The sequence below is a fragment of the Tamandua tetradactyla genome, chromosome 2, assembly GCF_023851605.1.
Source record: "Tamandua tetradactyla isolate mTamTet1 chromosome 2, mTamTet1.pri, whole genome shotgun sequence".
Taxonomy (NCBI): domain Eukaryota; kingdom Metazoa; phylum Chordata; class Mammalia; order Pilosa; family Myrmecophagidae; genus Tamandua; species Tamandua tetradactyla.
The window spans coordinates 172,781,990-172,807,206 of record NC_135328.1 but is presented as its reverse complement, the minus strand read 5'-3'; the positions used below and the strand labels follow the sequence as shown (position 1 = coordinate 172,807,206).

The 25,217-nt window shown below is 35.2% G+C and overlaps 1 protein-coding gene and 1 pseudogene across 6 annotated transcripts in view; both read right to left on the bottom strand.

Moving 5' to 3' along the window:
* Positions 1-25,217, bottom strand: part of LOC143674264 (BEN domain-containing protein 5) — a 1,810,590-nt gene that overhangs the window by 1,561,815 nt on the left and 223,558 nt on the right. The gene's annotated exons all lie outside the window — the stretch shown is intronic.
* LOC143674263 (small ribosomal subunit protein eS25 pseudogene) lies at positions 12,951-19,877 on the bottom strand (annotated as a pseudogene).

Sequence of the window (25,217 nt, the reverse complement as noted above, 5' to 3'; positions counted from 1 at the left end):
GGAAAGTAAAAGGGAGTAGTAACTATACTAGTTTGTTAAAGCTGCTGAATGCAACATAACAGAAATGGAACAGCTTTTATAAAGGGAATTTATTACATTACAAGTTTAAAATTCTAAGCCTATAAAAATGTCCAAACTGAGGCACCCAGAGAATGATACTTTGCTGAAGGAAGGCTGATCTGGGAAGGCACCTGGCAGACATGTGCGGTTCCTTGTTCCCAGTTTTGTGCCTTCCAGGTTCTAATGCCAGTGATTTTCTCTGCAAGCATCTGTAGGCCTTCACTTAGTTCCTCTATAACACAACTCTGGGCTCTGGCTTGCTTAGTATCTCATGGGAAGGCACATAGCTATGTCTGCTGGGCTCTGCCCATGTCTAGGCATCAGCTCTCTCTGTTGGTACTCCATGCATCTCTAAACTCTGTATTTGCCAGCTCTGAAGCAACTGTTCTCCAAGCATCTGCATCTCATGTTTCTTCAAAATGTTTCCCCTTTTAAAGGGCTCTAGTAAACTAATCAAGACCCACCTTGAACAGGCAGAGTCACAGCTCCATCTAACCAAAAGACCACCCACAACTGGGGACACCACATCTCCACACAGATAATCTAATCAAAAGGGTTTCCCCCCCTGCACTATTAAATCAGGATTAAAAGAAGCATGGCTGACCCCATAAGACTGGATCAGGGAAAGGACATGGAGTACATACTCCTTTTTCTGGAGTACATAACAGCTTCAAGCAGGCACAGTAAGTAAGGAAGACAAATTCTAGAATTAAAGAACAAGTGCAAAAGTATTATAAAAGTGAAAGGGATGTCCTCAAGATATAATGAATAAACCATAAAAACGAAGACAAAACATATAACATTATAAAGAACATCTGATCTCCTAGGTCTTTCTGTCTAAAGAGAGTAGTCATTAGCATGCATCAACAACTTGAGTTTCTAGTATTTGTAATGATATCCAAATATTTACTAAATAATTTAGAGAGTGACACAGAGGGATACAGAAAATAAAATGACATCTTCTACCATTTGCTTAGAAATCTCCTTATATGTGTAGAAGGCAGGAAGGTGGCAGAAAAAAGAACAGGGAGGATGAGAGTTGGGAAGAAGAGAGAGAGAGATACCCTAACCATGAACAACATAACAGATGTCACTTCCACTGTGTCTGCCATTAATTTCTTTTAATTTGCTATCTGTTTGGAGAGTAGGATGGACGGACTCTTAAGGTGACCTCCATGATCCCTATCCACTGGTGTCTATACCCTTGTATGATCCACTCCATTTGATTATGAGCAATACCTGTGACTCACTTCTAACTAACAGAATATGGTAAAGGAGACAAGATGTACATGACTATGGGTATGTGATTACATTATTGTTACATACAATTGTAACATCTTTCTTGCTGAAGATTTTCTCTGTTTCTCCCTTCTTTGAGAAAGAAATCAGTCATTTTGGAGAAACTAATAACAATGAACTGTGGAAGGCCTCTAAGAAATAAAAGAATCCTCAAATTGACAGCGAGCAAGAAACTGAAGCATTCAGTCCTATAACCATAAGGAAATGAATTCTACCAACAGCCTAAACAAGCTTGGATACTGATCCTTTCTTTCCAGTCATGCCTCAGGTAAGACTGCAGTCTTAGCCAACATCTTAATTACATCTTAAAATTCTAAAAAGAGGACTCAGCTAAGCCAGGCCCAGACTTCTGACCCACAAAAACTTTGGGATAATAAATGTATATTGTTTTAAAGCACTAACTTTTTGGTAATATTGTTAAACTATAATAAACAGGTAATATAGGGAATGAAAGTTACACAATTAAATTTATAAGAGCTATGTCTAAAACTAATTCCCTTTGAATATGCACATAAGGATCCCACATATGAGAAAAGTAATAGGATTCATAATATATATATTTTAGTTCTGTACTGAGAAAAGTAACATATTCATAAGAGGTAATTGCTGTAAGAGCATGATTTGAAAAGCTACCCTGGTCCAGAAATATCTATTCAAGTGGCCTGTAAGTGTCAAAAATACCTCCATTATAAAGTCATTCTTTACAGATAAAGATTTGTATCTTTTAAGCTATACTGTTAAAAATGAAAATAATCTAAAGGAGTATAACACATTACTCCATTATCCTCCACTGATAATTTTAACATGATTAAATTTAACAAATAAGATACGCACTACACTAGCAAAATATGGAAGAAATGGGCAAAGAACATGAGATTTCTTCATAAATAAATAAATAACAGTTGTAGAATATTTTACAGTTCCTTAAGGACCTGTATAAGATAAGTTATTAATGAAATATTACATATAAAGTTCCTAGGACAGTATCTGCCTATAGTTATTGTCTACGAATGTTCATTCATTCTCTTCCTTTTAATCCTGACAACTCAATCCCCATTTTTTAAATGAGGAGATTAAGGAGCAGAGGATAAATGACTTGCCCTAGATCATAAACCTAGTTAAATGGCAGTGTTATAACTTGAACCCAGAGCCTCCATCAATGAATCTGTGGTTTCTCCACTTTTCTTCTACTGTTTCACCAGGGACTCTACCTACCATCATCTGGAATATGAAAAGTCCATAGGCAATTCTAAATAATATTTTCCAAATTATTTGTTGAAGGAATTTTTGGTATTTTCATTTCTGTACCATTTAATAACTATGTTCAGTTTTATTGTAATTAATTAAACAGCTTTATAAGGATTTGGAAAACAAGACCCAATTGTGTTACTCACAAGTTATATGACCTTGGGAAAGTCTCTCCATCTCCTTGAACTCAGTCTCCTAATATCTAAAATGGGAGGGAACTCAAAGGGTCAGTGACATAACAAAATGAGATAATGAACCTGAGAAACCTTTGAAAATGGTACTATAGCATTTTACAAATAGTCATAGCTATAATCATAATAATTACCACTGATGAGATTTCAGTAATTGCACTATCTTAATTAACTCCATTTTTCTTATCTCATGTCAACTAAAAGATTTGATAACTAACATTTTATTTTTATTTTTTACTTAATGTTTTGTTTAAGGGGAAAATGACACTTTATAGTAGAAAATATCTACTCTATAACGTGAGGATTAAATTCATAATAGAAAACTGCACACCCTAAACTGCTGATGTGTGCTTCTAATCTCCAAAAATACTTTGTAGATAGGCCTTACACAGGTGGGATTTTTTAAATTAACATTTAAAATTTGACAGTTTACCTAAAATTTCTCAAATAGGCTCCTTCTATATTCAAGTATAATTTTATAAGCCTTCCTTTCTCTCTCATGAAAAACTGTCAATTGTTAGTATAGGCCTTCTTCTAAATATAGCACACAAAGGATGAGCTTAACAAGGAAGAGCAATGAGTAAATTTAATTTTTTAATTTACGTATATTCAATAACAATTATGAAGCATAATTTCACCATAATGGCAAATTCATGAAAGGAAAAACAAACATGTTTTATTGCATTATATTTATTACTAGTTAGAAAACACTGATAGTTTTCCTACATTAAAAAAAGTATATTATATTTACTGAACTTAATGAATAATTCATAAAATTCAGTTCTACCTTACTCATGAATTGTAATGTTGGACTAACTGAAGTAACTCTTTGTCTTCATGGAGACAAAAAATTGATATTTTGATTTCTTAATATTATGCATCATGGATAATGAATTATTTTAGGAGGAAAGGGATAAATAATTTGAATTTTCACAAATCAACAAATGTTTATATTTGCTGGTAGGATTGGAATGTATCAATGTACTATGAAAATGAGCAATCTTAAAATCAGGGCTTTCACATGCTTAAATTTGCTCTCAGGATGAGGAAGTCAACTCTTATACTGGTATATCCATAGCTGCATAAGAAAATACCCCAAAATTTCATGGCTTAAACCAAAAGCAATTTATTATTCCCTCCAATTTTGTGGGTTGGCTGGTGGTTAATCTGGACTCACCCTTTTTGAATACTGGAGTCCTGGTTACAGGATGGATGTCTATGCTGGAGATATAAATCAATGTGTAGAGTCAGCAACGTATATTTGATATTTAAAGTAGAAGTGTTCAGATGAGATAACCAAAAGGGTAATTTTAGATAGTGGAGAGAAAGAGTGCTGAGCCCTGAAACATTTCAATGTTGAGAAGGTAAAGAAATAAAGCAGCATGAATGAATATGGCTAAGAAGTGGCCACTTGAGAGAGAGGGAAAATTAGGAAGTTGATATAGATCTCTGAAGGTTAGGAAAATAAATATATATATATATATAAATAAAAAAAAAGAAGGAAGAGTCAACTGTGTCAAATGCTGTTGACAGATCTATAAGATGGTATAAGAACTGATATTTAGCAATCTGGAGATCATTAATGACCAATTTTGGAGGAGGGGTGGGGTTCATGTATGCCTGACTGGAGTTCTTATCTAAGAAATTATTCCTCCGGTAAAAAAAAAAAAAGGGAAGACAGAGAAAAGGGCACAAATGCCGGTAAGTGGATGAATAAAGTGTGAAGGTTTGGGAAGTTCTCTTCACCCTTGTGACACATCGGGAGTGTCAGCTGAACAGGAAAGTGGTTAGTATTTTCATCACAAATGGTCCATAATTCTTTGAGTACTCTATGCAGCTTTCTCTTGTAAAACACTATTATCTATTAAAAATTTTTGGTTCCATAGAAGTATGTCTTCTCATGTGAAGATGTAATAAAAGATAGGTGCATTTCCATCACAAGCAACATTCTAATTCAAGGGATTTCACCAGTTATATATAAGAACATCAAAATATTTTATTATGTTGTTTTCCACAGAATTCAGTGCTCCATACAACAAAATTCAAATACTTATAATGACTCATGAACAACTTTAGGTCTTCGAATAAAGTATCTGATTAAACTTGGCTTGCTAATTACATCATGTAACTTATGCCACAAGGAAATTTGTTGGATTTCCGTTTAAACAACATACACAAATCCAACTTTGAAGTCATATGATGTCATAAAATATTACCAGCTCTAAATTCTCAGTTATTGGGACTTATTATTAGCATGTCCCACATGCTCCAGAAAAGACCTACAGGTTATAGGGGCTGATGAATACTTTACTCACAACCTCTAGTTTTTTGTGTATTGGGACTGTGAGTGCCAGACAGAACTGTTCAGTATGTTCTCATAATACCCAGTGCATTCATAATTTTTACACTAAGATGAAATTCATATAATATAAAATCCACCATCTAACCATTTTAAAATGTACAGTTCAGTGGCTTTTAGTACATCCACAATGTTGAGCAACCATAACCACTGTCTAATTCAAGAATATTTTCATGAGCCCACCAAAAAAACCTCATATAAACCAGCATTCACTCCCGATTCCTTCCTTCTCCCAGATCCTCACAACCACTAATCTGCATTCTCTTCTACGAATGTCCCTATTGTGGACATTTCATGTAAACGAATCATAAATATATGATTTATCTTTCACATAACATAATATTCTCATGCATATTTTAGCATATATCAGTACTTCATTCCTTTTCAAAGCTGAATAATAACTCATTGTATGGATATTCCTTTCCAAAGCTGAATAATAACTCATTGTATGGATATACCACATTTTGTTTATCCATGCATTAATTGATGGATATTTGGATTGGTTTTACTTTGGCCTATATTGAATAATGCTGCTATCTAAAATCATGTACAAGTTTTGATGATTATACAATTAAGTGATGATACTTTAAGAGAAGGATTGTTTATTTGGGACATTATCCATGATGCCTAATGGATGGAGGTGGCTGAAGGATACATTGAATGAGAAGCAGAAAGTTGAATTGTGTATACATATGATGAAATATTGTGTGGCTACAGAAAGGAACTAAGTCCTGAGGCACACAACAAATTGAATCAACCTTTGGGATATGATGCCTTGCAAAATAACATATGTTTGAATGTTTGAACATATGTTATCATATTTCTTGGGAATATACCCAGAAGTGGAATTCCTATTCCTATGATGTTTCTACATTTAATTTTATTTTGGAACCATCAAACTGTTTTCCGTAAGTCACACCATTTTACATTCACACCAGCAACGCAAAAAGTGTTCTAATTCCTCCACATCCTCACCAGCACTTATTTTCTACTTTTTGTTTATACTATATATCCCAGTTGGTGAAAAGTCATTGAGCATCTTTTTACATGACAATTACCATTTCCGTATCTTCTTTGGAAAAAAACGTCTATTCAAGTCCTTTGCCCATTTTTTTAAATTCAGTTGTTTCAGTTATAAAAGTGCTTTATATATTCAAGATACTGGACCATATCAGATATATATTTGCAAACATTTATACCCATTCTGTAAAGTAGCTTTTCACTTTCTTGATTATACTTTTTGGGGCACAAAAGTTTATAATTTTTATGAAGTCCAATTCACCAAATTTTTAATTTTGTTGCTTGTGCTTTTGATGTCATATTTAAGAAAATATTGCCTATTCCAAGATCACAAATATTTATACCTATGTTACCTTCTAAAAGGTTTAGATTTTTAAATATTACATTCAGGCCTTTTATCCATTTCGAATTATTTTTAAATAATGTGAGATAGAAGTCAAAATGCATTTTTCTCATGTCAATATCTACTTGTCCCTGCATCACTTGTTGAAAAACTAGACTATTTTTTTCCATAGACTTGTTGACAAACAACTAAGATTAATGGGTTTATTTATTTTTTTTAACATTCTTTTTTTTTCTGGATGCTATATGGTGGGGGTCACATTTCATTCTTTTTCCATGCGACTATCCTGTTAGTGTAAAACTATTTGTTGAATTTTTGGAGGGGTGGGGAGTGCATGGGCCGGAATCAAACCCGGGTATCCCACAAGGCAGACAAGAATTCTACAACTGAACTACCCTTGCACCCCACCCACCTTTTTTTTGTTTGTTTGTTTTGTTTTGGGAAGAGCATGGGCCGAAAATTGAATCTGGGTCTTGCACATGGCAGGCGAGAATTCTACCACTAAACTACCCTTATAACCCCCACCCCCTTATTTGTGAAATTCTAAATTCCATTCTATTTATCTATATCTCTATCCTTATGCCAGTACTATTTTGATTACTGTAGGTTGCAGTAAGTTTTAAAATCAGGACATTAAGACCTCAAATTTGTTTCTCTTTTTAAATGTTTTTTATTGTGAAATGTAATATATATACAAAGAAGCGATAGATTTCCAAGTACATTTTAACAAGACATTATATAACATTTCGAAGTTTGGTATGGATGAAAGTTCCAAAATTTCAGATTTTTCCTTCTAGCTGCTCCAAGACACTGGAGACTGAAAGAAATACCAATGTAATGATTCCACAGTCATACTCATTTGTTAAATCCTATCTTCCCTGTTATAACTCCTCCTTCCCCTTTGATCCTTCTCACACTCTTTAGGGATATTTGGGCAATGACCATTCTAACTTCCTCATGTTGAAAAGGGGTGTTGACAATATAGGATAGGGAAATGGAACTACCTGATGCTCTTGGAGAGGCTGGCCCCTTTGGATTTCAGGACTTATCTGGCTGAGGAACCACCTGGAGGTTATAGGTTTCTAGAAACTAAACTTGGTGCATGAAACTTTTAATGAATCTCAGGGGTAGCCTTTAGAGGTAACAGGAATGACCCAGGTTGGGAGTTGATAAACGATGGCAATTTGCAATATCTAGCTGAAGCTTGCATAAGAGTAGCCTCTGGAATAGCCTCTCGACTCTATTTGAACTCTCTTAGCCACTGATACCTTATTTTAGTCAGGGAGGCATTGTCAATTCCATAGTGGCAGAGTCAGGCTTATCCCTGGGAGTCATATCCCATGTTTTCAGGGAGGCTTTCGCCCCTGGATGTCAATTCACACATAGCAGAGAGGGTAAAGATTTTCCTTACAGACTTGGGCTTAGAGAGAGAGAAGCCACATCTGAATAACAAAACAAGTTTTCTGGAAGTAATTCTTAGGCAAATTATAGGTAGTGTTCCAGTTTGCTAGCAGCTGGAATGCAAAATACCAGAAAGAGAATGGCTTTTAAAAAGGGGAATTTAACAAGTTGCTAGTTTACAGTTCTAAGGCCGAGAAAATGTCCCAATTAAAACAAGTCTATAGAAATGTCCAAAGGCATCCATCCAGGGAAAGATACCTTGGTTGAAGAAGGATGATGAAGTTCAGGGATTCTCTCTCAGCTGGAAGGGCACATGGTGAACACATCATCATTCTCTCCTGGCTTCTGATTTCATGAAACTCCCCGGGAGATGTTTTCCTTCTTCATCTCTAAAGGTCGCTGGCTTGTGGACTCTCTGCTTCATATTTTTTCTCCAGTCCCTCAAGAGACTTTGCCATTACTTTTTAATTATCTGCCCAACATACTCAGGGATGTATCCCAGTATTACATTAGGCTATACACAATTGGAAGCTCTCATTTCATTCTGGACTCCATGTGTTTGGGTTGTTTAAATGTGCTCTCTAGGTAGGCTGAGTTAGGTTGTGTGCTACAGAAAATTTATGTTTTGGACAAAATAAACCTCTCTTCCTTTGGTAAAGTTCTAAAATACAGACAATATTTTCCTTTTCCCTGTATTCTGATTTACCTTTGTCACAACTACATTGGCTTCATTCTTATCTCGAATTGAAGCCTGAACCTCTTGTTCAGTTTCTTTAATAATTGTTGTGTGTAGCAATGCTGAATTTCAGAGCTGCAGAACTCCAAATCTGAGTCTTGGGTGTCACACAGGTACCCAAAGTTCCAGGGAAATGCCAGGTTATACACATATAGCACAGCATCTCAGAATCTAGAAATAATAATTACAATGCAGTACTATGCATGGCTGCTAAATGAGCTTACAATCTAGGTCCCAATTTTCTTATAAGTATTTTCTAAAAGCAACCATACAATATCGGTTCTTTTGCTTCTGGCTTATTTTGCAAAACATTATATCCCAAAGGTTGATTCAATTCGTTGCGTGCCTCAGGACTTAGTTCCTTTCTGTAGCCACACAATATTTCATCATATATATACACAGTTCAACTTTCTGCTTCTCATTCAATGTACCCTTCAGCCACCTCCATCCATTAGGCATTACGGATAATGTCCAAAATGAGCAAGTCTTCTCTTAAAATATCATCACTTAATTGCATAATCATCAACACTCTCAATTTTAGACAATTTTCATTGCTCCAAAGAGAAAAATGACAGATGAAAACACTCTCATCATACAATAAATCCAAACTTACACTTAACTCCTGCCCCCCCCCAATTACCTACCTTTGCTATTGCTGCACTGTTGACATCTTCCTGTTAACTATAGGCCATAGCATAGAACAGTAGTATTCCCTGGATACACCTGTGTTATTGACTCTTAGTATAAGATTCATACCTTTGAAGTAGTTCATGTAATAGCTTATTTATAATTGTGGTGGTAATCGGTGGGATACATGTCTCTATACAACCTTTTTCAATCATATTCACCTTCAATGTGGCAATATTACTTGTAACTTCACTAATGAACTATCATCACTTCTGTCAGTTCCTTTACCTTTAAGTTCAACTCATTAGTTCATCCATCTCTAGCTTCCATGTATCTCTAGGTCCCATATATTCTACATAAGACTCTGAGTGTACCTTTACCATGGTCATAATACTGAAATCATACACTATCTATCCTTTTATGTCTGGCTTATTTCACTCAGCATTAAGTCTTCAAGGTTCATCCATATTGTCACATGCTTCAGAACCTCATTTTATGTTACTGCTGCCTAATATTCCATCAAATGTATATACCGCATTTTGTTTATCTACTCTTCTGTTGATGGGCACTTGGATTGTTTTGCTCTTTTGGTAATTCTGAATAATGCTGCTATGAACATTGGTGTGCAAACATCTGTTCGTGTCACTGCTCTCAGATTTTCTGGGTATATACCAAATAGTGGTATTGCAGCATCATAGGGCAACTCAATATTTCATTTTCTAAGAAACCACCAAACTGTTTTAATATAGTGGCTGTACACATTCCCACCAACAGTGAATAAGGGTTCCAATTTCTCCACATCCTCTTTAACATCTGTAGTTTCCTGTTTGTTTAATAGCAGCCATTCTTATGGGTTTGAGGTGATATTTCATTGTAGTCTTGATTTGCATTTCCCTTATAACTAATGAATATGAGCATCTCTTCATGTGCCTTTTAGCCATCTGTATTTCCTCTTTGGAAAAATGTCTACTCACATCTTTGCCAATATTATAATTGGGTCGTTTGTTCTGTTGTTGTTGAGTTGTATGATTTCTTTATGTATACGAGATATCAAAACTTTATCCGATGTGTGGTTTCCAAATATTTTCTCCCTTTGAGCTGGCTGCTTCTTCAACTTTTTTGACAAAGTCCTTTGAGGCACAGAAGCATTTGATTTTGAGGAGTTCCAATTTATCTATTTTTTCTTCTGTTGCTTGTGCTTTAGGTGTAAAATTTAAGAAGCTACCTCCTATTACTAGGTCTGGAAGATGTTTCCCTTTATTTTCCTATAGGAGTTTTATAGTACTGGTATTTATATTTAGGTCTTTGGTCATTTTGGTTTATTTTGTGTAGGGCGTAAGGTAGGGTCCTCTTTTATTCTTTTGGCTATTGATGTCCAGTTCTCCCGTGGCCATTTACTAAAAAGACTATTCTATCCCAGTTCAGCAGATTTGGAGACCTTTTCAAATAGCAATTGACCATAAATTTTGTGGTATATCATCACACTCTCAATTCAATTCCACTGGCCAATACTTCTGTCTTTGTGCCAGTACCATGCTATTTTGACCACTGTGGTTTTATAATAACATTTAAAGCCAGGAAGTTAGTCTTCCCACTTCGCTTTTCTTTATAAAGATATTTTTTAGCTATTCAAGGTCTCCTTCCCTTCCAAATAAATTTGACAACTAGCTTTTCCAAGTCTTCAAAATAGGTTGTTGGGATTTTGATTGGTATTGTGTTCAATCTGTAGATCAATTTCGGTAGAATTGACATCTAAACTACATTTAACCTTCTTATCCATGAGCACAGAAAGTCTTTCCACCTATTTTGATGTTCTCTGATTTCTTTTAGCAGTGTTTCATAGTTTTCTGTGTATAGATCCTTCAAATCTCTGGTTAAATTTATTCCCAGATACTTGATTCTTTTAGTTGCTATCTTGAATGGAATTTTTTCCTTACTTGTCTCCTCAGTTAGGTAATTACTTCTGTATAGAAACATTTCTGATTTTGTACATTAATCTTGTATCCCACCACTTTGCTAAATCTGTTTATTAACTCAAATAACTTTGTCATTTATTTTCTCAGGATTTTCCTAGTATGGTATCATGTCATCTGCAAAAGGAAAGTTTTACTTCTTTCTTTCCTATTTGGGCCCTATTTATTTCTTTTTTCCTGTCTGATTGCTCTAGAGAGAACTTCTAGTACAATGCTGAATAATAGTGGTGACAATGGGCATCCTTGTCTCATTCCCGATCTTAGGGGGAAAGCTTTCAATCTCTCACAGTTATGTATGACTTGACTATGGATTTTTCATATATGCCCTTTATGGTATTGAGCTAGTTCCCTTTGATCCCTAACTTTTTCTTCTTTTCCATGTGGTATGGTAGGGGTCACATTTCATTCTTTTTCCATGTGAGTATCCCGTTATTGCAGTACCTCAGTCGCTAATTTTTGAAGTGTTTTTATCAAAAAAGGATGCTGAATGTTGTCAAATGCTTTTTCAGCATTAATCAAATGATCATGTGATTTTCCCCTATCGATCTGTTCTGTATTACACTGAATGATTTTCTTCTGTTGAAGCACACTTGTATTCCTGGTATATACCCCACTTGGACGTGATATACAAATCTTTCAATGTGTCACTGAATTCAATTTGCCAGCATTTTGTTAAGAATTTTTGCATCTATGTTCATTAGGGAGATTGGTCTGTAGTTTTCCTTTCTTGTAACATCTTTATCCAGTTTTGGTATTAGAACAATATTTGCTTCATAAAATGAGTTAGGTAGTGTTCCTTTTACCTCAAATGTTTGGAAGAGTTTGAGCAAGGTTGGTGTTAATTATTTTTGTAATGTTTTATAATATACCCCTGGGAAGCCATCTGGCCCTGGGCTTTTCTTTGTAGGAAGATTTTTGATGTCTGATTGAATCCCTTTATTTGTGATTTGTTTGTTGAGATCTTCTATTTCCTTAAAATTCAGTGTAGGTTGTCCGTGTGTTTCTTAGAATTTGCCCATTTCACCTAAGTTGTCTAATTTGTTGCTGTATAGTCGTGCATAGTATCCTCTTATAATTTTTTTTATTTATTTCTTCAGGGTCCATGCTAACAACCCCTCCCTCATCTCTGATCTTGTTTATTTGTATCCTCTCTCTTTTTTTCTTTGCTAGCCTAGCTAATGGTCCATTGATTTTATTGTTCTTCTCAAAGAACCAACTTTTGCTTTTATTGATTTTTTTTTTCTTTGTTCTCCAACCCATTTATTTCTGCTTTAATCTTTGTTTTTTTCTCTTCTTCTATTTGCTTTGGCGTTGGTTTGCTGCTCTTTCTCCATTTCCTCAAGGCAAGCAATTAAGCCTTCATTTTTTCCTTGCTTTTTTTAAATATAGGCATTTCGTGCAATAAATCTCCCTCTCAGCACTGTCTTTGCCACATTCCATAGTTTTGATATGTTTTATTCTCATTTTCACTCATCTCCAGATATTTGCTAATTTCTCTAGCAATTTCCTTTTTGATGCACTGATTGTGTAAGACTGTGTTTTATTTAATGTTGATATATTTGTGAATGCTCTGGTTCTAGGGTGGTTAAATTTTGTTTCTCTTTACATGATTGTTTTGGCTCTTCAGGATCCCTTCTGAATCCATATGTATCTTAAAACAGACTTGTTCATTTCAGCAAAAAGGCAATTGCAATTTCCATAGGAATTTCACTGAAACTGTCAATCAATTTGTGGAGTATCACTATCTTAACAACATTAAATCATTGAATCCATGAATACAGGATGACTTTCCACTTATTTATGTCTTATTTCATTTCTTTCAAAAAATGTTTTAGTTTTCAATATACAAGTCTTGCACTTCCTATATTAAATTTATTCTCAATAATTGTACTTTTCTAATTGTTTCTTAATATTATTTCCAGATTGTTAATTGATAGTGTATAGAAATATAACTAATTTCTGCATATTGATCTTTTATTCTATAAGTTTGCTCAATTTGTTTATAAGGTCTAATAGATGTATGTGTGTGTATTCTTTGGTTTTTCTATACATACAATATTGTCATTTGTGACCAAAATAATTTTACTTCTTTGCTTCCAACTTGGATGCCTTCTATTTCTTTACCTTGCTTAACTGCCCTGACTAGATCATCCAGTACAGTGTTGAATAGAAGTAGCAAAAACAGGTATCCTTGTCTTCTTCCTGATCTTAGAGAAAAAGCTTTCAGCCTTTTATCAAGTATGATGTTAATTGTGGGTTTTTCTTAGATGTCCTTTACAAAGCAGAAGTTCCCTTTGATTTCTAATTTGTTGCATATTTGTATCATGAAGGGCTGTTGGATTTTGCAAAAAAAAATTCTCAATTTAGATAATCATGTTTGTTTTCCCTTGATTACATTGAATGACTTTTTTTATTTCATAAAATTCTATTTTTCAAAGTGCACAGTTGGTTGGACCTGTTAATGCATCTTCACTCACAGCTGGCGCATCTCCACCCTTGGTGTTTCCGGTGTATATTACTTGAGCTCTGTGATTGAAACCAGCTTGATAAGTCCTTTACTAAGCAGCTCCTGAAGGGCTGCCCTGAGCAGGGAACCTCAAATCTTCAGTTTCTCAGAGATGAGAGCTAGAATTAAAAGCTTGTAGTTGGGAACATCCTTACAGAGTTTGTCATAAGTGGTTTGTCAAACAAGACTACATTATTGGGCATGTCCCAAATTTTGCCTTTGGACCACTTCATTTTGGCTTTGCCCCCAGATTTGTGCACTGGGTCTTTGTCTTTCTTGACTGACCTTCCAGCATCTTTCTTCTTGTTGTCATCCTTGGGTGGCATTCTGCAGCTCTGAATGACTTTTGTAGTTGAACCACCATTGCATTCCTAGGATAAATCCCACTTCTTCATAGTGTATACTTCTTTTAATATGCTGCTGGATTTGCTTTTCTAATATTTTCTTAAAGATTTCTACATCTGGATTCTTAAGTGATACTGGGCTATAATTTTCTTTTCTATGATGTCTTTTTCTGGCTTCAGTATCAAGGTAATACTGATCTCAGTAGAATGAGTTAGGAAATATTTCTTACTCTTTTATTTTTAGGAAGAATTTGGGAAGGATTGCTGTTAATTCTTCTTTAAATATTTAGTAGAATCCACCAGCGAAGTCATCCTGTCCTGGGATTTCTCTATTGGAAGTTCTTTTTTTTTTAATTACTGACTCATTCTCTTTAGTTGTTATAGGCTATTCAGATTTTCTATTATATCTTGAATCAGTTTATAGTTTCATGTTTCTAGAAATTTGTTCATTTCAACTTAGTTATATAATTTGTCAGCAGAAAATGTTCATGGCATTTTCTTAAAATTATTCTGATTTCATAAATCCTGTAATAATGCCCCCACTTTGCTTCCTGATTTTAATATTTTGATTTAATATTTAGTCTCATTTTTCTTGGTCATATACCCAAAGTATTATCCATTTTGTTCATCTTTTCGAAGAACCAACTTTTGGTGTCATTGATTCTATATTTTTCCTAATTTTTGTTTCACTTATCTCCTTTCCAATTTTTATTATAGCCTTCCTTCTACTTGATTTGGGTTTAATTTAATTGCTATTTTTTTAGGTTCTTAACAAACAATGTTATTTATTTCAGATCTTTTTATAATGTAGACATTTATAACTACAAATTTCCCTCTGAGAACTGCTTAATTTTTTTTATTCTATATGATTTGTATGTTTTCATTTTAGATCATCTAAAATATTTTGTAATTTCTATTGTGACTTTCTTCTTTGACTTATTGGTGTTTAAAGGTGTATTGTTTAATTTCTACATACTTGTGAATATCCCAGATATCCTACTATTATTGGTTTCTAATTTCATTCCATTGTGATTAGAGAAAATACTGTGTAGTATTTCATTCTTTTAAAATTTACTAAGACTTTGCACGACTCAACAGCTGGTCTATCCTGAACAATATTCCATATGCACTTAAGAGGAATGTGTATTCTGCTATCGTTGAGTGGAGTTTGTTAGGTCTACTTAGTTTATACTGTTGATCAATCGTGATGGTTAAGTTCATGTGTCAACTTGGCCAGGTGATAGTGCCTGGTTGTCTGGTCAAGCAAGCACTGGCCTATCTGTTGCTTTGAGAACATTCCATGGACTTAAATCATGAGCATGTTGGTTGCATCCATGGATGATTACATCTTCAGTCAGCTAAAGGGAGTATCTTCTGCAATGAGTGACACTAATCTAACCACCCAAAGGTTTTTAAGGAAAATTCAGGAGACAGTATCTCTCTCTCCAACTGAGGCAGCCAGCCTCTCCTGGGAAGTGCGTTGAAGACTATATTAGTCAGGGTTCTCTAGAGAAACAGAACCAGCAGGAGATATCTGTAAATATGACATTTGTAAAGGTATCTCACACAACCATGGGAATGGAAGAGCCCAAAATCCATAAGGCAGGCTATGAAACTGGTAGCTCTGATGAAGGGTCTGGATAAACCCCACAACAAAGGCTTGCTGGCTGAAGAAACAGCAAAAAGCTTTACTTCTTCCTTAAAAGCCTTCAGTTGATTAGATTATCTCACTGGTAGGAGACAAGTATTTGTTGATCACATATGTAATCAGCTAAAGATGCAATCAACTAACTAATGATTTAATACATCAGTTTTCTGGTTTATCAACCAGCCACAAAATATCCTTGCAGCAATGGACAGGCCACAGTGCTTGCATCATCAGACAACTGGGCATCATCACTTAGCCAAGTTGACACTAGAACCTAACCATCAAAAGGACCTTCATCAAAGCTGTCAGCTCACAGCCTGCCCTACAGATTTTGGAGTCTTCCATCCCCACAGAGACATGAGACACTTGTAAATTTCATATTTACAGAACTCTCCTGTTGGTTCTGTTTCCCTGAGAATACTAAATACAATCAAGTATTTTATTTCCTTGTTTATCCTCTGCTAAGTTGTTCTAACCATTCCTGAAAGATATTTTTCCTGCCCCTAGAGTACATGTTCAGCTTGTTTTGCTTTTAGTACTTTGAATGCTGTCATGGAACTGCTTTCTGGACTCCAAAGTTTCTGGTGAGAAACCAGCTATTAATCTTTTTGAAGATCATTTACACATAATTAATCACTAAACTTTTGCTGCTTTCAAGAGTTTTTCTTCACCTTTGTATTTTGACAGCATGATTATAATGTACCCACTGTGAATCTCTTTCAGTTTATTCTACTTAGAGTTTGTTGAACTTCTTCAATGTATAGGTTTATATTTTCATCAAATCTGGTTAAGTTTTGAAAAGTATTTCTATAATTCTTTGTATTCATTTCTCTTCCTCCTCTCCTTCTGGTTCTTCCTTTATGCCTAAATTGGTATGCTTGATGGTGCTCTCCAGATCTAACAAACTTCGTTCCTTTTTCTTTCTGCTCCTCAGATTGAATAATACGAATTAAACTATCTTCAAGTTTGCTGAATCATTCTTCTGTCTGCTCAAATCTAATATTGAATTCTGCTACTGAATTTTTCATTTCAATTATTATAAATTTCAACTCCAGAATTTCTATTTTCTTCATTTTTACACTTTCTTTGTTTTTATTAATAGTCTCATTTATTGGGACATTTTTTCATGTTTTCCTTTAGTTCTTTGCCTTTTGTTTTATAACCAACATGGAAAACAGATGTAAACAAAATTAAAATAAAATGAGATAAGGACTATCATAACAGTAAGGGTATCATCTATCTGTACACAAAAGAAGCACTTAACCTGGAGGTGCTCAGCAAAGGCTTCCTGATAAAGGTGGATATTAAGCTATGTTTAAAAAAAAAATCAAAACTAATCAAGTAAAAATTAAGCATTATTAGCTAAGGGGAATAGCATGAGAAAACACATGGAGACATGAAATCTGATAGTGAATCAGAGAATTTCAAGTAATTCTGGATGCTTGAGGAGGTTGGACAGTAGTAGGATATGAAGAAAGATGGGTAGAAAGAAAGCCAATTTAAAAAAATTGTACCATACTATGGAGGTAGCAAAGTAATAATGAACCTATTGAAAACAAATTGTTCTTAAACATTATATTTTAATTGTCTACTGTGTTTATCTTCTTCACTAAATTAAAACCAGTATTGTCCATTTAGGTGATCCAAGCACCTTGGAGAGACCCTGGCATATAGCAGCTACTCCTTTAACAATGGGGGCAGGAAAACAAGACAGAAAGACAGAGAGTTCTAAACTAAAGTGAACCAGGGCCAAGAAAAGCTGACTGAAATAACAATCTCAAGAAACTTGTACCTAAGCTCTTCATAGCACTCCTGGTTACAATCAGGGAAATTATATCCATACTTCACTAAGGTATAATCATACTAAAACTTCATAAATTCAAAATTTAGGTGAGCTAATAATAAAATGGAAGCCCAAAACCTGTTCTTCCTTTCAACAGGCTTTTTAATCATTCTAAAGAAAGAACAGAATTATTCATAAATTAATTAAGTCCAAAACCAAGAATATGACTTAAATAGATTAGCCCAGTCCAAAAATTTAAGAACTTGTTATCATATTGAGTTTGATAACTGACCTTTAAGTAGACTGACAGGTAACAATCTAATCTCTTCTGTTGAGCTCAACAGAAGCTAGCTATACTGACAGGTATATATCTATACAATGACATACGCAGATCTATGGGTGAGACTAAAGCTGGGGTCTTAAGATGATTTGTTCACTAGAAAGAGATGGGGAATAACAATAATCTAATAACCTTGAAAACAATGAGGAAACATTGATCTAGGAAATAACATAACTAGAATAGTTCTCAAATACAACGCTTCCTTTCCATTCCATCCTCTGCCATTGGCTTAGATTAGGACTCCACAACATTTTGGATTACTGCATAGCCTCCTAATGGGTATTCCCGCCTCCAGTGTTGATTCCCTCCAAACCATTCTCCTTATTGATGTCAGATCTACTTTTTTCTAAATTTGTTATGTTATTTCCTAGATTTCATCAAAGTTCTTTGGACCTCCTGACAGGAACTATTGAGAAGTCATAAAGTACTTGATTAACAACTACACATGGACATGAGTAAGAGAGGAGTGTTTAAGAAACAACTAAATTTTAAAAATATCTATTCATTCAACAATTATTTATTTAATGTCTATAATTTTCCAGGCACTAATCTTTGCACAAAATATATTTCATGTTACTTGCATTCTACTGAAGGGCTGGGTTTGGAGAAGAGGAAGGTGAGACAAAGGTTTTGTAAAAGAAATATAGTATGTCAGATAGTTAAAAGTTCTATAGAGAAAAATAAATACAAAAGGATGTGTGCCGGTTTGAAAGGATGTGTGTCCCCTAAAAAAGCCATGTTTTAATCCTAATCCCATTTTGTAAAGGCAGCCGTTTCTTCTAATCCCTATTCAGCATTGTATGTTTGAAACTATAATTAAATCATCTCCCTGGAGATGTGTTGTAATCGAGAGTGGTTGCTAAACTGGATTAGGTGATGACATGTCTCCACCCAGTTGGGTGGTTCTTGATTAGTTTCTGAAGTCCTAAAAAGGAGGAAACATTTTGGAGATAAGAGATTCGGAAAGAGCAGAGAATGCTGCAGCACCATGAAGCAGAGAGTCCACGAGCCAGTGACCTTTGGAGATGAAGAAGGAAAATGCCTCCTAGGCAGCTTCATGAAACAGAAAGCCAGGAGAGAAAGCTTGCAGATGATGCCATGTTCACCATGTGCCCTTCTAGCCGAGAGAGAAACCCTGAACTTCATCAGCCTTCTTGAACCAAGGTATCTTTCCCTGGATGGATGCCTTTGATTGGAAATTTCTATAGACTTGTTTTAATTGGGACATTTTCTTGGCCTTAGACTGTAAACTAAAACTTACTAAATTCCCCTTTTTAAAAGCCATTCTCTTTCTGGTATATTGCATTCCGGCAGCTAGCAAACTAGAACAGGATGGTAGAAACTGATGGATTGAGATGAATATAATTTAATATATGGGGATGAGATTGAGAACCACACATTTTATAGCATAAAAAACTGGAAAAATGGAGTTATTATTTATTGATATGGGGAAGAGTGTGTGAGGAGCAAATCTAAGCAGCATACATAGGAACTTGGCTTTGGACATTTGAAATTAGAAACACCTATTAGATATCTGTTTTAGTCTGTTAGTGTGGCCAGAAATGCAATGCAAGAAGTGGGTTGGATTTTACAAAGAAAATTTATTAAATTACAAGTTTACAGTTCCAAGGCCATAAAAATGTCCAAACTAAGGCATCCAAAGAAAGATACCTTGACTCAAGAAAGGCCGATGGCATCTAGAACACCTCTGTCAGCTGGGAAGTCATGTGGTGTCATCTGCTGGTCCTATGGCTTCTTGTTTCAAACAGCTTCCCCAGGGCATTTTCTTTCTGCATCTCCAAATGTCTCTGCCTGTGTCATCTCTCAGCTTTTTCCAAAAAGATTCCCTTTTAAAGGACTCCAGCAAGTGGATTAAGACCCTTCTTGAATGCACAAAGACACATCTCCATGGAAATCACCTAATTAAAAGGTCCCACCTTAGTGAGTCACATCTCCATGGAAACAATGTAATCAAAAAGCTCCCAGCTACAATATTAAATCAGGATTAAAGAATATGGCTTTTCTAGGGTACACAACAGTTTCAAAAGGCACAACATCTAAGAGGAGACATCTAGTTGGCAGATTTATGAGTCTAGAGTACAAGAGAGATGTCTGTGCTGGATATATAAATCAGAGCGTAGATACAGCAATATATAGATGACATTTATAGTCAAATGATCAGAAGAGATTACCAAAGGGAATAATTATAGTGAACAGAAAGGATTTAAGAAGAAAACTCTGAAATATTTCAATGTATGAAAGATAAAGAGATAAAGCAGAATGAAATAAACTGTGACTAAGAAGGAGTGACCACTGAGGGAGAAGGAAAATGTATCTTTGAAGGTTAGAAAATAAATGAATCAAACATGAGGGAAGAGTCGATCGCATCAAAATGCGGTTAATAAATCTATAAGAATATATTATGAGAACTAAGATTTAGCAACTGGATATTATTGAAGACCTTGATAACAGCAATTTTGGAGGTGGGTAATGTTAATGAAAGCCAGACTGGAGTGGATTTCAAGGAGAAAGGAACTAAAGGCAGACAACTCCCTCGATTTGTTTTGAAGATGAGTGGGGCGGGGGGGGTGGATGTAAGAGAAAGAGAATATTTTTTAAATAACAGCATGCTTATATTCTGTTGGAAATGATACAGCAAAGAGAAAAAATAATCACAGAAAAGAGAAAGGGAACAATTGCTGATGTCCTTGAGTAGGTAAAAGTAGATGGGACCTAATGTGCAACTAGAAGCTTTAGTCTTAGATAAGAGCAGAAAAAATTCCTCTAATAAGAAGAGGGAATCAGTAAAAAGCACAGATACAAGCTTGTGGGTGGATATGGTAGTGAAGTCTATTGAAGTTCTCTTCTGATTGCTTCTACTTTCTGTAATAATTGACTGTATAGTATCTATTAGCCATTGTGTTAAGCCATAGGGATACAAAAACAAATAAATATGGTCCTTGCCTTGACGAGATTATAATCTAGGTTTCTAATTTGAACAGCAGCTTAGATGGGTGTGCACATGGACTCAGAGAGGGAATACAGAAGGAAAAACTGGATCAAGGATATCATTAAATTAGGTACACACTGTTTTAGTCTGCCAAAGCTGCCAGAATACAACACACCAGAGATGGATCATCTTTTAATAAGGGGATTTATTTAGTTAAAACTTATAATTCTTCAGAGGAAAGGCGGCTAACTTTCATCTGAGGTGCTCTGTTACAAGTGAAGGCACGAGGTGACATCTGTTGGCCTGCTCTCCTACCTTCTGAGTTCCAACAGCTTTCCCCAGAGTGATTCTTTTCGGTATCTCCAAACTTCTGGACTGAGCTGCGAGTGTTTGAGATGAGGTATGCTGAGCTGCTAAGCTCTCTCTTCTGGCCTCTCCCTTTTTTTTTTTTTTTTGGCATGGGCAGCTTCCAGAAATCAAACCCAGGTCTCTAGCACGGCAGGTGAGAATTCTGCCACTGAGACACCGTTGCATCACCGCCCTGACCTCTCCCTTTTAAGCGTCCAGCTAATTAAAGTAAACCTCACTCGTTGTGGAAGGCATTCCCCCTAGCCCACCACAAATGCAATCAGCCATTGATGAATTTCACATATTGATGACTTCAAGTCTACAGAAACAGAACAATAGGGCATCATCACCTGGCCAAGTTGACACCTGAACTTACCTACCACACACACTAAATAATATACTTTATGATTCTGCCCAGAGCTGAATTTAGTTGAAATCACATAAGGACAGTGTTGGGGATTAAATCATGTCCCCCACAAAAGGCCTAATCAGGTCCTAATCCCTGGTTCTGTGGGGTGTGAACCCATTTGTAAATAGGACCTTTGAAGAGATATTATTATTTAAGATGTTTCCAAACTCAAGGAGGGTGACCTTAATCCAATATGGCTGAAGTCCTTATACCAAAGAAGAGGACATGCTATGTGCTGAGAAACTAAGACACTCAGTTAAAAAATAATAATACCATTATATTTCCCCATGCCCTTCTCTATTACTATTAAAACAATAAAAACTAGTGTATAAATATATGTGTGCCAATGTTTTCATATGTCTTTTCTGTCCACGGGGACTCAAAAATCAAGCAAAGAATCATTAGTTTAAGAATGTCATTCACCTTGCATAAGACAACTTACTTTTCCTAAATACTTATGAATATTAGGAGAAAAAGCTTGTTGAATATATCAGAAAATGCCCTATTCCAAACATGGTAGGAGCTAATTTATGTTTCTGACATCACAGTATACAGACAATTTGCACATGGGTGTGATTCAAGTTAGAAGTCTATAGAAGATTGCTAGGATATGAAATCCCCTTGTATATTATGGTAATTTACCTCCACATTATTTTATTGTTATAGATTCTGAAGTTCCCCATAGCTTCTAAAAAAACATGCAGTGATAATATATGGTCTGCTCGCTGTTTTCTTTCAGAAATAAAAATACTAAATCAAAATTAGCATGGAAAAAATCTGCATCTAGTAGGCGGTTAGGCAATTGAAAAGAATCAATCAGTATAAATATGAAGAGTTATGTACTACCAACAGAATAATACTATAGAATGTTACATTTTTATTGCAATAGATTTTCAACTACACAGGAAGGATGCTAAAATATCTTCCTAATACTATCCTATCAGATACTCTTATGAAGCCAAAAGTGGCATTTTGAAGAAAACCAGTGCTACTAAAATATAGTCCCTTACAAGATGTGGTAGAAGTATCATATCAGAACTATGAATTCCAAGGTCCATAAACCTAAGTACCTAGGCACATAAGGAGTTTCACAATGTATTTCCTAACATCTAACTTCTCTAACTGGGTAGTGTAATGGTAAAATCAAATAATATTATTTGCAAAATACAAAGTTAATATCAACTTCAAACTCTCCATAGTAATGAAAAGAATTTTATGAGGTGACATGCTCACAGCAAATACAATAAACAATTAAGGCTTCAGCCTTAGGTATCAGTCACTGATACCAGCCTCACTTGGTTTTTAATGTGGTTTTGTAATGGTTAAACTTGGTATCAATGACTGATACCAAGAAGTTATAATGAAACCCCTCAGCCTAAACTTAAGGATAGCAGAACGTTCACTATATAAATCCTGTAATTTCTCAAATGCATGTCTATCTGTTAGATGAGCTGTCTCCTATCTTCTTCACCCATGTTAAGTATTTGGTTTCCCTGTGACTACTTTCAATTACACACAAAAGTATGGAATAGTCTGTCTCTAAAATAATGATAAGTATCATTAATGTAGTAATCAAGACCTCCCCCACTATAAAATATATGTGCACCCATTTTTTCAGATGAGGAGACTGTGGCTCAAATAAGTAACTTGTACAAAACCATCCACACAACCAGGAATTGGCAGAGACAGCATTTGAACTCAAGTCTGCCTGACTCCAAAGTATCTTTCACCATGTCCATAAGGCACTATTGTGTACAAGAGCCTATGCTGAAACATCAAGCATTAAAAAGAAAAGTAAGAAATAATTCGTCATTAAATAGCTTATTACATTCTTAGAAACAAGTAACTAAAATATAAACCAAAATATGGTATGCTATAAGAGAAGTCGAACACAGGGAGATATCACACATCTGATTATAAAGACCAGGAAAGGTTTTATGGATGAGATGGCATTTGAAATTGGTCTTAAAAGATAAACTGTTTTATCAAAAAATGAAGACTTAGTAGTCATAGGAGGAACTGGGAAGGATGAAATATCAGAGGTTTTTCTAAGAGAAGAGAATAATGAACAAAAACCACAACAAAAAGCATGTTTACCTGAATACTTCAGACTGGCTAGAACATTGGGCTCATACAGCAAAGTGAAGCAAATGAAGACTAAAAAGATAGGTTATGACCAAAACAGAGGGCCTTAAATAATGAGGAAATCTTTTCATTCAAAACCCAATAGGAAATTAATGAAAGTTTTTGAACAGGGACCAATGTTACTCGAGCAGAAAAATGATCAAGCAAAAGAATATACAGCATATTGGAAGTAGGGAGGCCTGATGTAGAATGGTAAATGAGGAAATTTCTGCAATAGTCCTAGAAGCCTGAACTAGGATGATGATAGTAGGAATGGAAAGGGTAGAACAGGATGAAATACATAGACAATTAAGCCAGTAGGACTTAGTGAGTTTTCAACAACAGGTAGTGATGAAAAGAGAGTTAAAAAAGGAGAATTTAAAGATTTGGAAACTGGGTATCAACCTAAACACTGACTTTCATTCATAAAATTCATACTTTCATGAGATAAAAGGGCAATGAATAATCATGAGGTAAAATGATGTGCTTATCCAATTTTCACCCAAGAATCACTATCTTTCCTCTGGAAAAGGAGATTTTTTAATGTGGTTTTGTGATGGTTAAACTCACATGTGAACTTGGCCAGGTTTTGATGTCCGGTTGTTTGGTCAGGCAAGCACTGGCCTGATTGCTACTGTGAGGACATTCTGTGGACTTAAATCAACAGTAAGCTGATTGCATCAATGGCTGATTAAATCTACAATCAACTGAGGAATAATGAATGAAGTCTCATCCAATCAGTTGAAGAGCTGATGACTTAAGCAGTCAGAAGAGAGAATTTCCATCTCTACTGCAGCCACTCAGCTTATATTGGGGGAATTCATCAAAAATCTTCATAGAAGTTCCCAGCTTGCGGCCTCCCATATGGAATTTTGACTTACGCATTTCCAGTGACATGAGTCAATTCTTATAAAAATCTCATATTTACAGATATATCCTGTGAGTTCTGTTTCCCTAGAGAACTCTAATAGAAGTTTGCAAATATACCAAATCAAAATCACCTGGGGATGTAGGTCACAAAGATCTCTGAATTTTCCCCAGGGAAATTAAATGGAGGAGGTTTGCTAGGACATTGCTTTTCAAAACAAAACCACACAAGCTTCATAGGAATTTTTCCTAAGTTTGAGAAATACTGCTCTAGAAAGCAGAGCCTGAGGCACAAATTAAGGAGCTGCTTCTACAAATGGGAGGTTCAAGTCTGAGAAATGAAGGTGGGGAAAAAAAGAAGGTGAAACAAGGAAATATAGGAAACTATGCGATGCTTAACTGTATTACTGTGATGGTTATTGCATCACAATAAGCTTCAAAGAAACACAACAGGCTGCTCAGCAAGTGTGTAGAGTTGGCATGTGGAACTTCTCCACTACAAGGAAGAATTGCACCTTGGACTATTCCATAAAAGAGAAAGAAGAGGAATTTTGTACAGATCCTTCCTGATTTTCATTTCTCATTGGTTAACATCCATTCCATGGAGAACTTTCCCACATTTCTAGATTGTGTCACCTGTT